Source organism: Momordica charantia (genome assembly GCF_013281855.1).
Source record: "Momordica charantia cultivar OHB3-1 chromosome 9 unlocalized genomic scaffold, Mcharantia_2.0 BLBB01000009.1, whole genome shotgun sequence".
Lineage (NCBI taxonomy): Eukaryota > Viridiplantae > Streptophyta > Magnoliopsida > Cucurbitales > Cucurbitaceae > Momordica > Momordica charantia.
In genome coordinates this window covers 19,983,170-19,993,181 of record NW_028275167.1, presented here as the reverse complement: position 1 = coordinate 19,993,181, position 10,012 = coordinate 19,983,170, and positions in this window count along the sequence as shown.

Sequence of the window (10,012 nt, the reverse complement as noted above, 5' to 3'; positions counted from 1 at the left end):
AAAAAAAAAAAAATTTACATCATGTCAGCATTAAATGCTGACATGTGTCAGTGTTAAAAAAAAGTTTTGAAAACTTTACCGTTTTCTCACACACACACACACACATATATATATATATATATTATTTTATTATTATTATTATTATTATATATAATTCAAAACTTGTCACATCTTTATTTATATATATATATATATATATATATATAAAATAATGAATATATATATATATATATATATATTATTGTTAATTTATTTTTTTTCAAAATTATCTCAACCCTTCATTTTTAATAATTAAGATCTAATGGTTCAAAATTAAACTGATTTTTTTTACCATTTTCTTACCTCTATTTAAACTAAACTTCTCATTCAAAATTATACAACAATTCTTTTATTATCAATCCTCCATAACTTCAAAATTCTCATTTGCTAATCTCTCCAAGTTCTCAATTTTTCTTTCCATCTTATTTGTGAGAGAAATTTATTGTTGTGAGGATTGAAATTTTTGTGAGCTCAAATTTGTATATTTACTCTATTTGAGAGTTTGTAAGTGTGTGTGTTTCAAAATCTTCAACTCATTGTAACGGTGTGATCCTCACCGTGGAGAGGATCGTCTTTCCTCTTGTGAAGAGCAGTGTACCGGTTAGACTCCTACCGTGGAAAGAGTCAGAATTTCAATTTACAACCCAAGAGGTGCTTGGGAACTAGAGTAGGACAGTTGTGTCAAACCACTATAAAAATTCCCTGTGTCAAATTCCTCTAACCATCTCTCTTATTTATTTTTGCAATTAATCTTAGAATTTTATTGTTTGCTTTAAATTTCTCTTGTTTGCCTTAGAATTTATTTTATCTTACTTTGTTAAAATTGCATATCTCAAAAAGTGTATTATTTTTGTTTAAATTGGTGTTGGCTTTTTGGCCTTAATCTCAAATTAATTAATTTTAATTAATTAATTAATTAATGTTTTGATGATAACAAACTTAATTTTATTTATTGACATTTTTTGTATTTTAAAGTGTCCACAGTGTAGAGCTCGTTACAACGATTCCAACGACTGTTAGATCATCCAAATCGGAGCTCAAACGGAGAAGTTACGATCGAAACAAATTGGAAGGAAAAATACCCGATAAGATGACGTGGACAGTTCGTAAGCTAACAAGTGACAAGCTTCTTTTTAAAATATATATATATATATATATATATATATATACTATTCTTAATTTATTTTTTTAAAAATTATCTCAACCCTTCATTCTTAATGATTAAGATCTAATGGTTTAAAATTAAACTTGATTTTTTTTACCATTTTCTTCCCTCTATTTAAACTAAACTTCTCATTCAAAATTATACAACAATTCTCTTATTCTCAATCCTCCATAACTTCAAAATTTTCATTTTGCTAATCTCTCCAAGTTCTCAATTTTTCTTTCCATGTTATTTGTGAGAGAAATTTTATTGTTGTGAGGATTGAAATTTTTGTGAGCTCAAATTTGTATATTTACTCTATTTGAGAGTTTGTAAGTGTGTGTTTCAAAATCTTCAACTCATTGTAACGGTGTGATCCTCACCGTGGAGAGGATCGTCTTTGCTCTTGTGAAGAGCAGTGTACCGGTTTGACTCCTACTGTGGAAAATGTTATAGTATTTTTCATCGACTGTTGTGATATAGCAGTTCCTTCACACGTAAACAAATAACCTATAAGAATTTTGCTTTATGTGGCTCAAATACATATTTTTTATCTACATAACCAGCTAACTAAAAAGTTGTTTTGTTAGGGTAAAATAAACTCATAATAATTATTACTTGAACATAATGTAACATATATTTAACTTCCTTCTATATTCTTTTTTAGAAGAAATATATCTAGCTAATTCAGTTTACTGAAAATGTAATAAATGGTCGTGTATTATTAGCAAAATACATAAGTGCACATATTGTATTAATATATAGTACTAAAAGACTAAGTAGTTTGCATTATCTTTAAAATGTGGAAGATATCTTTCTTTACATTAAGTGAATGAACTACCATTGAAATATTGAATGGGTGTGCTTTGACTATTTAAAATATATTTTTAATGTTTCAGTTTATATTAATTGACGATAAATATTCCATCACTTAATTTGCAAGCTAAGGCAAAACTTTGTGGATTTTTTTTAATATTCCTAAAAATAAAACTATTTATTAAAATATACAAACCACAAACTAGTTTTAAAAATAGTATAAATTTTATTCTTCTCTTCGTTCGTTGTCTCTTTAATAGATGACATAAACCACCTCAACAGAGTGACGACCTCTATACGTAGCTAGTTTTTGTTTCATTTTTTATAAATACGAGATATGACATGTTTTTTTTCTAATAAAACCTAGCAGAGGCCACCTACTTATGGGAAGATTTACTATTTAGATGTCATCCATGCACACACACATTGTGTGTGTGTGTGTGTACATATCTATATATATATAAAGTATGTCGTCTCAATGTTCATATTTATAAAAAACAAAAAACAGTCGCATATAAGAGATAACTTCTTGTTGTTGTGACATATGTCTTCTCTTGAGACAACAAATAGGCGGAAGAATAAAATCTGCACTATTTTTTAAATTATTTTGTAGTTTGTATTATTTTAATAATTAGTTTTATTTTTAAGAATATTACAAAAAATCCAAACTTTGTTCTTTTGAGATCTTTCATCTCAAATTCTATTGTCTTTGAAAACTTTTCAGGAGTTCTTATTATATTCAAGTTATCAACATATACAGTTATGATAACAATCTTGAATGTGATTTTTTTTATGAAAACACAAAAACAAATATGCTTATTTTGATACCATTCTTTTGATCAACAAATATTCACTAAAACGATTATATCAAATTTGTCCTAATTGTAGGTTCGATATGGCAACATTAGATGAAGGTGAATAGTGTTTCTTACCAACTTTTTTATTTTAGAATTACGAATCAAGAAAACAAATTAAACGTAATTTAAACCCATAAATTAAAAGAATAGAGAGAAAGAAATGACAATACAAATTTTTATAGTGGTTCGAGAATTCCTACTCTACTTTCCAAGACTTCTTCTTGGGTATTTTACTATGCCGGCTCTCTTACAAGTGAGAACCAAATCGATCGACCACACTTTTTGCGACCTCAAGAGTAAACCCCTACCGATCCTTTTGCAGGTTAATGATCCAATCTACACCAATCTTTTTTGTTGGTTCAAGATCAAACCACTCCGACCATTTGCATTGGTTTAGGGTCAAACCACTTTAAAATCCCAAGGTACATCCACACCTTAATACAAAAATCCAAGTTATGTAAAATAAGCCATACAAATATAATACCTCACCAAGGTAGATTTACAAAATTCGTACTAAAGGAATAACTAAAAAGTTGCACTATAATGTATCTCTCACAAAAAAAGAAAAATATGGACAACTTTTTGTGTGGAGAGAATGAAAAGTTTGAGAGCAAAATAATTGAAGAGAAATATAGCTTTTACTTAGATGATTGGTGTTGAGGAGAATGAAGTTGGTGGCTTTATATAGAATATCGATGATGGATATTGACCATTGGATTTAAGGCAACAAAGGATGGGTGGTTAAGATTAACATGAAAGATAAAGAAAAATTAATAAAGAGAATTATGAAGATTCAGAGAAATTGTGAAAATCGAGAGAATTTGTGAAAATTGAGAAAGAATTGAGGAGTCGAGGAAATTGTGGAAATTGTGAAAATTATTAATTAAGAATTTATTTGAATACGTCACATGTCATCACATGATTCATCCACATCAATCCACCACGTCAGCAAAATTGTTGATGCCACGTTAGTGTCATATCACTACCACGTTGGCATATTTTGAATATTAGATGTCACGTCACTTGCCACATCATCTACCACGTCATCTTGCCACATTAGTGAATTGTCATGTCATCTGTCATATGTCAACTTCTAATTGGTTGGACTATCCACATCACCTGCCACATGTGTTCTTCTTATCAAACTTGTTTTGGTTATAAATTATTCATTTGAACTTCGATTCGAGTAATTCAAAAGGCATTGAATTGTCTTTTAGAGCTCAATGCAATAGATATTTTGAAACACTAAGTAAATATGGTCAACATGGCTTTAGTGTTTCAAAATATCTATTGCTAATTGCCCCCCTTTGTGTATCATTGAGCTTAGTTTGCTTTAAGTCTAATCTACCTTGAGCCTAGCCTACCGATATATGGTAAATATGGTCAACATTGAAAGTTAACCATTTACTGCAAAAAAATCTTTTGCCCAGTTCGTCACATACAATTTTTGTGATGAATATCAATATTTGTCTACTTACTATAAAAGTCTTTTGCTAAGCCCACCACATCTAATTGTGTGGTAAACGTCCAAAATTATCCACCTAGTGTTATCTTGAGAACTTTGAAGGTAATAAAATAATATTGGGCTCTTATGATTTACTGCTTCATGAATTGGTACTTGTAGTTGCACAAATATCTCCCTTTTTTTACTGCCTTTTATTCATACCTAAATTTTTCTTCTCAACTCTCTTTAGTCTTGTTCTTCAAAGCTTAATCCTCTGTCTGTTTTTTTCTTTTGAGTAAAAAGTGATTCCAAGATCGAGGATAATGATTTTGAGCATTGGGAAATTAGCAACCTGACAAATAGTCTCAAGATCTTAGTCTCCTTTGATAAGTTTTGTTTGAGAGCAATTTTTACTGGAGCAGCAGCAAAGACATAATTTGGAACAACAATAGAGGCGACTACGCATGACCAAATTTTTTATATGTGATTGCACCCTATTTTGCTAGTAAAAGGAGTATGTCTAGCAAAAAAAAAAAGATAATAAAAGAAAAAATAAAGAAAAATAAAAATAAAAAATAAAGAAAAAATAAAAATAAAGAAAAAAATGAAATGTTTAAGATCATGAAATTCTTTAGTTCAATGACTGGGGCAATCAATATAGATCACGAACATCAATTTCAAAGGCTTCAAGGTCTTCTTTACAAATCTTCAAATTGGGGCAAAGTCAAACAATGCTACATTGGGGCAAAGTTGTAATTGCATTTTACAAAACTTCAAAACAAAGATTATCTTTAGATTGAGAAGGTCTCATTTCCCTCACAGGAAATCTTTCGATCCTTCACTTCACAATGTGGGCTGTCAGACAACATTTCCATAGAAAACTAGACTTTAAAGTCGAAGGATGGAAAGAGAGGTCATTTACATTCAAAAATTGAACTTCTCATGGAGAACTACAATTGGAAGCCAAGATTAAAAGGGAGTCTTACATTCAAAAAGTGAGTTGCAGCAACATGGCCATAAAGTGAAGCTAAAGGCGAGAAAGAAGATTTTTATCAAAGATCTTGAGCTAAACACAAAAAAAAAAAAAAGAGGCGAGATACACGAGATGAACTCTTGGGGAGTTACGCAACCAATTCTCAAGGTTACTTATCCAAAGAAATTGGATCATTTTTCTACTCTTATATTCATTTGATTATAATCTCTCATCAAAGCTTAAAAAAAAACTTCAATCTCTTATTATTGAAGAGATTTGACAAAATATCCCTGAACTCTTGGTTTCTTTTTCTTTAAAAAAAAAAAGAAGCTCACTGACTTTTATTCATCATTAAGCTTCATGATTTCCATTCTCACTTGTTCCTAATATCAAATTCATGTTCTTGTGTCCGACCTTCTTGTCAGTTGCAAGGCTGAGTTTATGAATCAGTTTAATCAAGCAAGATGTATAATGCTATGATACCTTTGATAGTTTTCTAAACTAGCACATGAGATACATCTTAAAAAAAAACTCCCCACCAGACCTAACATGGTTGAGAAATTACCTTGATGTATATATCTCTTATCAAGTGAAAGCATTCGTTTTTAAAAAAAAATCAAAAGCAAAAGAAAAGGAAAAAGAAAAAGAGTTGACATGTTTCCTCCAATGTCGACATTATTGTTTTTTTTTTTTTTTGCTAAATAATTGCTAATAAGATGGATGAGAGTAGGCAAAAGATAATATCTTTGCAAAATATGAAAAAACTTTTTGTTCTCTCAATCATATTTTCACAAATCATGCATTCATATCATTTGTATCAATGTCCTTTGAAAATGATCATTTTTATATCATGGGTAGATTATGAAAATTTAAATATCATGCATTGTACATTCATAGTCACAGTCTAGTGTTTGATCAAAAATAAAAATGAGTATCATGCATATATGTTGCAATCATTTAACTTTTAGAATGCATATACATTATTGCATCATGTATTGAGGGTCAAATTCATTGGTTAAGCTAAATAAAAAAAAATATCATATACTGCCACACATTGTCAAGTGATAAAAATAAATGGAAAATAAAATGGAGCATCATTTGTCATTTATGACATTGGGGCAGTGCACATTTGTAGATGCACCCATCCTTCATAAGATAGTTGTGGCAGAGGTCGCGCAACAACTTCCCGTGGAGCCTCCTGCGGATCTCTTTAGCTTTTCCTCGACTTTTAGAGTTAGAGCTAGTTGATAGAACACACTCAATTGTCAGCGACAGGTTATCCGATCTTCATTAGCTATTTCTAGCAGGAGCTCTACAAGGGGATGCAATTTAATATGAGAACAGCTTTCCACAGCCTCCATTCCTATCCTATTGTTTATGATCTCTAGGTATTCCAGTTAACTCCTCACGCCACTGCAGCCATTTCTAGGACCGACCGACACCTCACCTCCACAACTGATACCTACGTAGTGTTGTGTTGGTCGCTAGGATGAATTTGTTTGGTCTGACCTTTCGCTCGGATATCAGACTCCCGCTACGATAAGTACTCTATATTGTCATTGGAAGTTCGCATTTGCATGAACATGTGATTTTTGTTAGTCTTATCGTCATGCGTCGAGTGCACATCACATGCACTTAGCAAGTTTAAAAGAATCTCTTACACTTAGGTAAAGAGCTTTCAAGTAAACCAAATCACCTCAACTTACCTTACAGAGTCGTTGAGGCCTTGTCAGGTCATGTCGGAGACCTTGCCTATATGTAGAAACCATTTGCTTCTATCCTAGGTAAGCGAACACTGTATTTTCTCTCAGATACAACTCGGATTCTTTCTAACTTGGGCGTCGGAGTGTTTTATCTTGCAGGTGTCCTGCTCAGCACGTTTCAGTTCAACCTCAAGTTCATCCTTCCGTTAGAGCCGAGCTCGCAAGCTTGGTCATTTTGTGATCAACATTTATCTTCGGTTAAATCGAACCCGATCCAAGTCGAGGTCGAAGCCTGTGTTAAAACCAGGTCTGTTGCATTATCATTCGGTTAAATCGAACCTGATCCAAGTCGAGGTCTGTTGGGTGTGTTGCCCTAAACTCGTAGTTTGTATTATGTAAAAACCAATGTATATTCAATAAAGTTTTATTCAATAAATTTGTTGTTGAAACATAGCATTGCATTGTCCAAATCCAATAAACTAAACATCCAAGGTTATTTTAATGTAATCGGGACAGTATATATACTGGGTATATATTTGATATACGGGGTATATATTTGATATACCCTTGATATATGAATGGATAATATCTCGTGAATAACCTAAAGGGTCTATAGTATATGGATAAGGCTAGGTACCTTATCCTGACAACACTATGGATACGGCCCACTCTGTAAAGGTTACAGACGACTCGATCCAGGTTGTTCGTGTGGAGACATGCGAGTGGGGGCATCCTGTACAATGAGACTGTATAAGACCGGACCGCGAAATAGGCAATCTTTAGATGTAACACCATTAACTAATAGATTGCTATTTCTTAGGATGACCAGGCAACTCATTCTTAATCCTGAGTGAGTTATGGACTCTTACCCTTGAGGGCTCGTCCTTTGATCTATATGGGTGAGAGTGGTCCGAGTCGCCGACTCAACATTCCTACCATTTTGGGGACGAGACCGAGTGGGGAGCTGGGAACATAACTTCACAAGATGGAATTCACTCCTCCCCGACTTTAGGGGAGTAGATGAGTGTTCCCTTAAATGCTGACTCCGGGACTTGAATAAGGGGCCCACCCTCTCATTGGACGAGAGGGACTTCCGGTTATTGGTTGGACCATAACCGGGTTGTTCATTAGAGGAGCAGTGGTGTTTAAGGAGTAAGATGTAACTCAGGGGTAAAACGGTAATTTGACCCAACTTGAGTTACGAACACTCGTGAAGGATTGACTTGTCATTAATGGTCGTATATCCATGGACACGAAAACATTCTGCAGTGAGAAGAGTGCAACTACGGGTCTTTAGTGGAATGACCCGTAGTTAACGAATCTAGATTAACTCGGTCAATGAGTTTGACAGATTAATCTTGCATCGTTGGAGCTTCGGATCTGTAGGTCCATTAGGTTCCCTTGCTAGCTCATAACGGGTAAAACGAGGATCAAGTTTTTGGAAGAATTTGAATTGTTCAAATTACTTAAGGGATTATATGTATATTGATACATTATAATATATAGTTAATTGTAAATTAAAACTATATATTATGAGAGATATTATTTGAATGAGATTCAAATAAAATTAGTATGAATAAGATTCATATTAAAACTATAGTTTAAAAATAATGTGCATAAGATGTACATTAAAACTATAGGTTATACGAGAGAAATGTTTTAGAATATGATTCTAATTTTATAATAAATAATTAAGTGTTAATTATTTATGTATATATATATATTTATTAATTATTAATTGGGTTAATAATTAATTATATTTATTAATTAATTTGATTAATTAATTATATATATATATTTATATATATATTATATATTATTATTTATTATTATTATTATTATTAATATTAAACTCCCCTACAATATTGCAGGGGAGTGGGAGGTTGCTGTGACGTGGGGAGTTACCCCACGTCATTGTTCTTCTTCTTCAAGGGTTGGAGAAAACAGAACAAGAGAAGGAAGGAAAACTCCCACCAATTCTCTCAAGAGCTCTCTCAATCTCTCCCTCTCGTTCCAAAGAAATTCTCCCACAAGAACGGTTTCATACCCAGAGGATAGCGAGGAAGATCCGGTGGTGGTGTTCGAGGGGAACTCACTGAAGAAACGTTCTTCAAAGGTTTGGTTTTCCCCTGTGTTTCCTTCTTTCCATTTGGATTTTGTATCCCGAAAATCAGTAACGAAGATCCGCTTCCGCTCCGGGAATCACATCCCTTCAAGATCGAAGCCTGTGTTAAAGCCAGGTCCGTTGCATTTTATTCGGTTAAATTGAACCCGATCCAACTCGAGATCGAAGCCTATTGTTAAAGCCAGGTTTGTTGCATCTTATTCGGTTAAATCGAACCCAATCCAAGTCGAGGTCGAAGCCTGTGTTAAAGCCAGGTCCGTTGCATCTTATTCGTTTAAATCAAACCCGATCCAAGTCGAGGTCGAAACCTGTGTTAAAGTCAGGCCCGTTGCATCTTATTCGGTTAAATCGAACTGGATCTAAGTCGAGGTCGAAGCCTGTTGTTAAAGCTAGGTCTGTTGCATTTATCTTCGGTTAAATCGAATCCGATCCAAGTAGAGGTCGAAGCCTGTTGTTAAAGCCAGGTCCGTTGCATTTATCTTCGGTTAAATCGAACCTGATCCAAGTCAAGGTCGAAGCATGTTGTTAAAGCCAGGTCCGGTGCATTTTATTCTTCGGTTAAATCGAACCCGATCCAAGTCGAGGTCGAAGCCTGTTGTTAAAGCCAGGTGCATTGCATTTATCTTCGGTTAAATCGAACCTGATCCAAGTAAAGGTCGAAGCCTGTTGTTAAAGCCAGGTCCGTTGCATTTATCTTCGGTTAAATCGAACCTGATCCAAGTCGAGGTCGAAGCATGTTGTTAAAGCTAGGTCCGGTGCATTTTATTCTTTGGTTAAATCGAACCCGATCCAAGTCGAGGTCGAAGCCTGTTGTTAAAGCCAGATGCATTGCATTTATCTTCGGTTAAATCGAACCCGATCCAAGTAGAGGTTGAAGCCTGTTATTAAAGCAAGGTCCGTTGCATTTATCT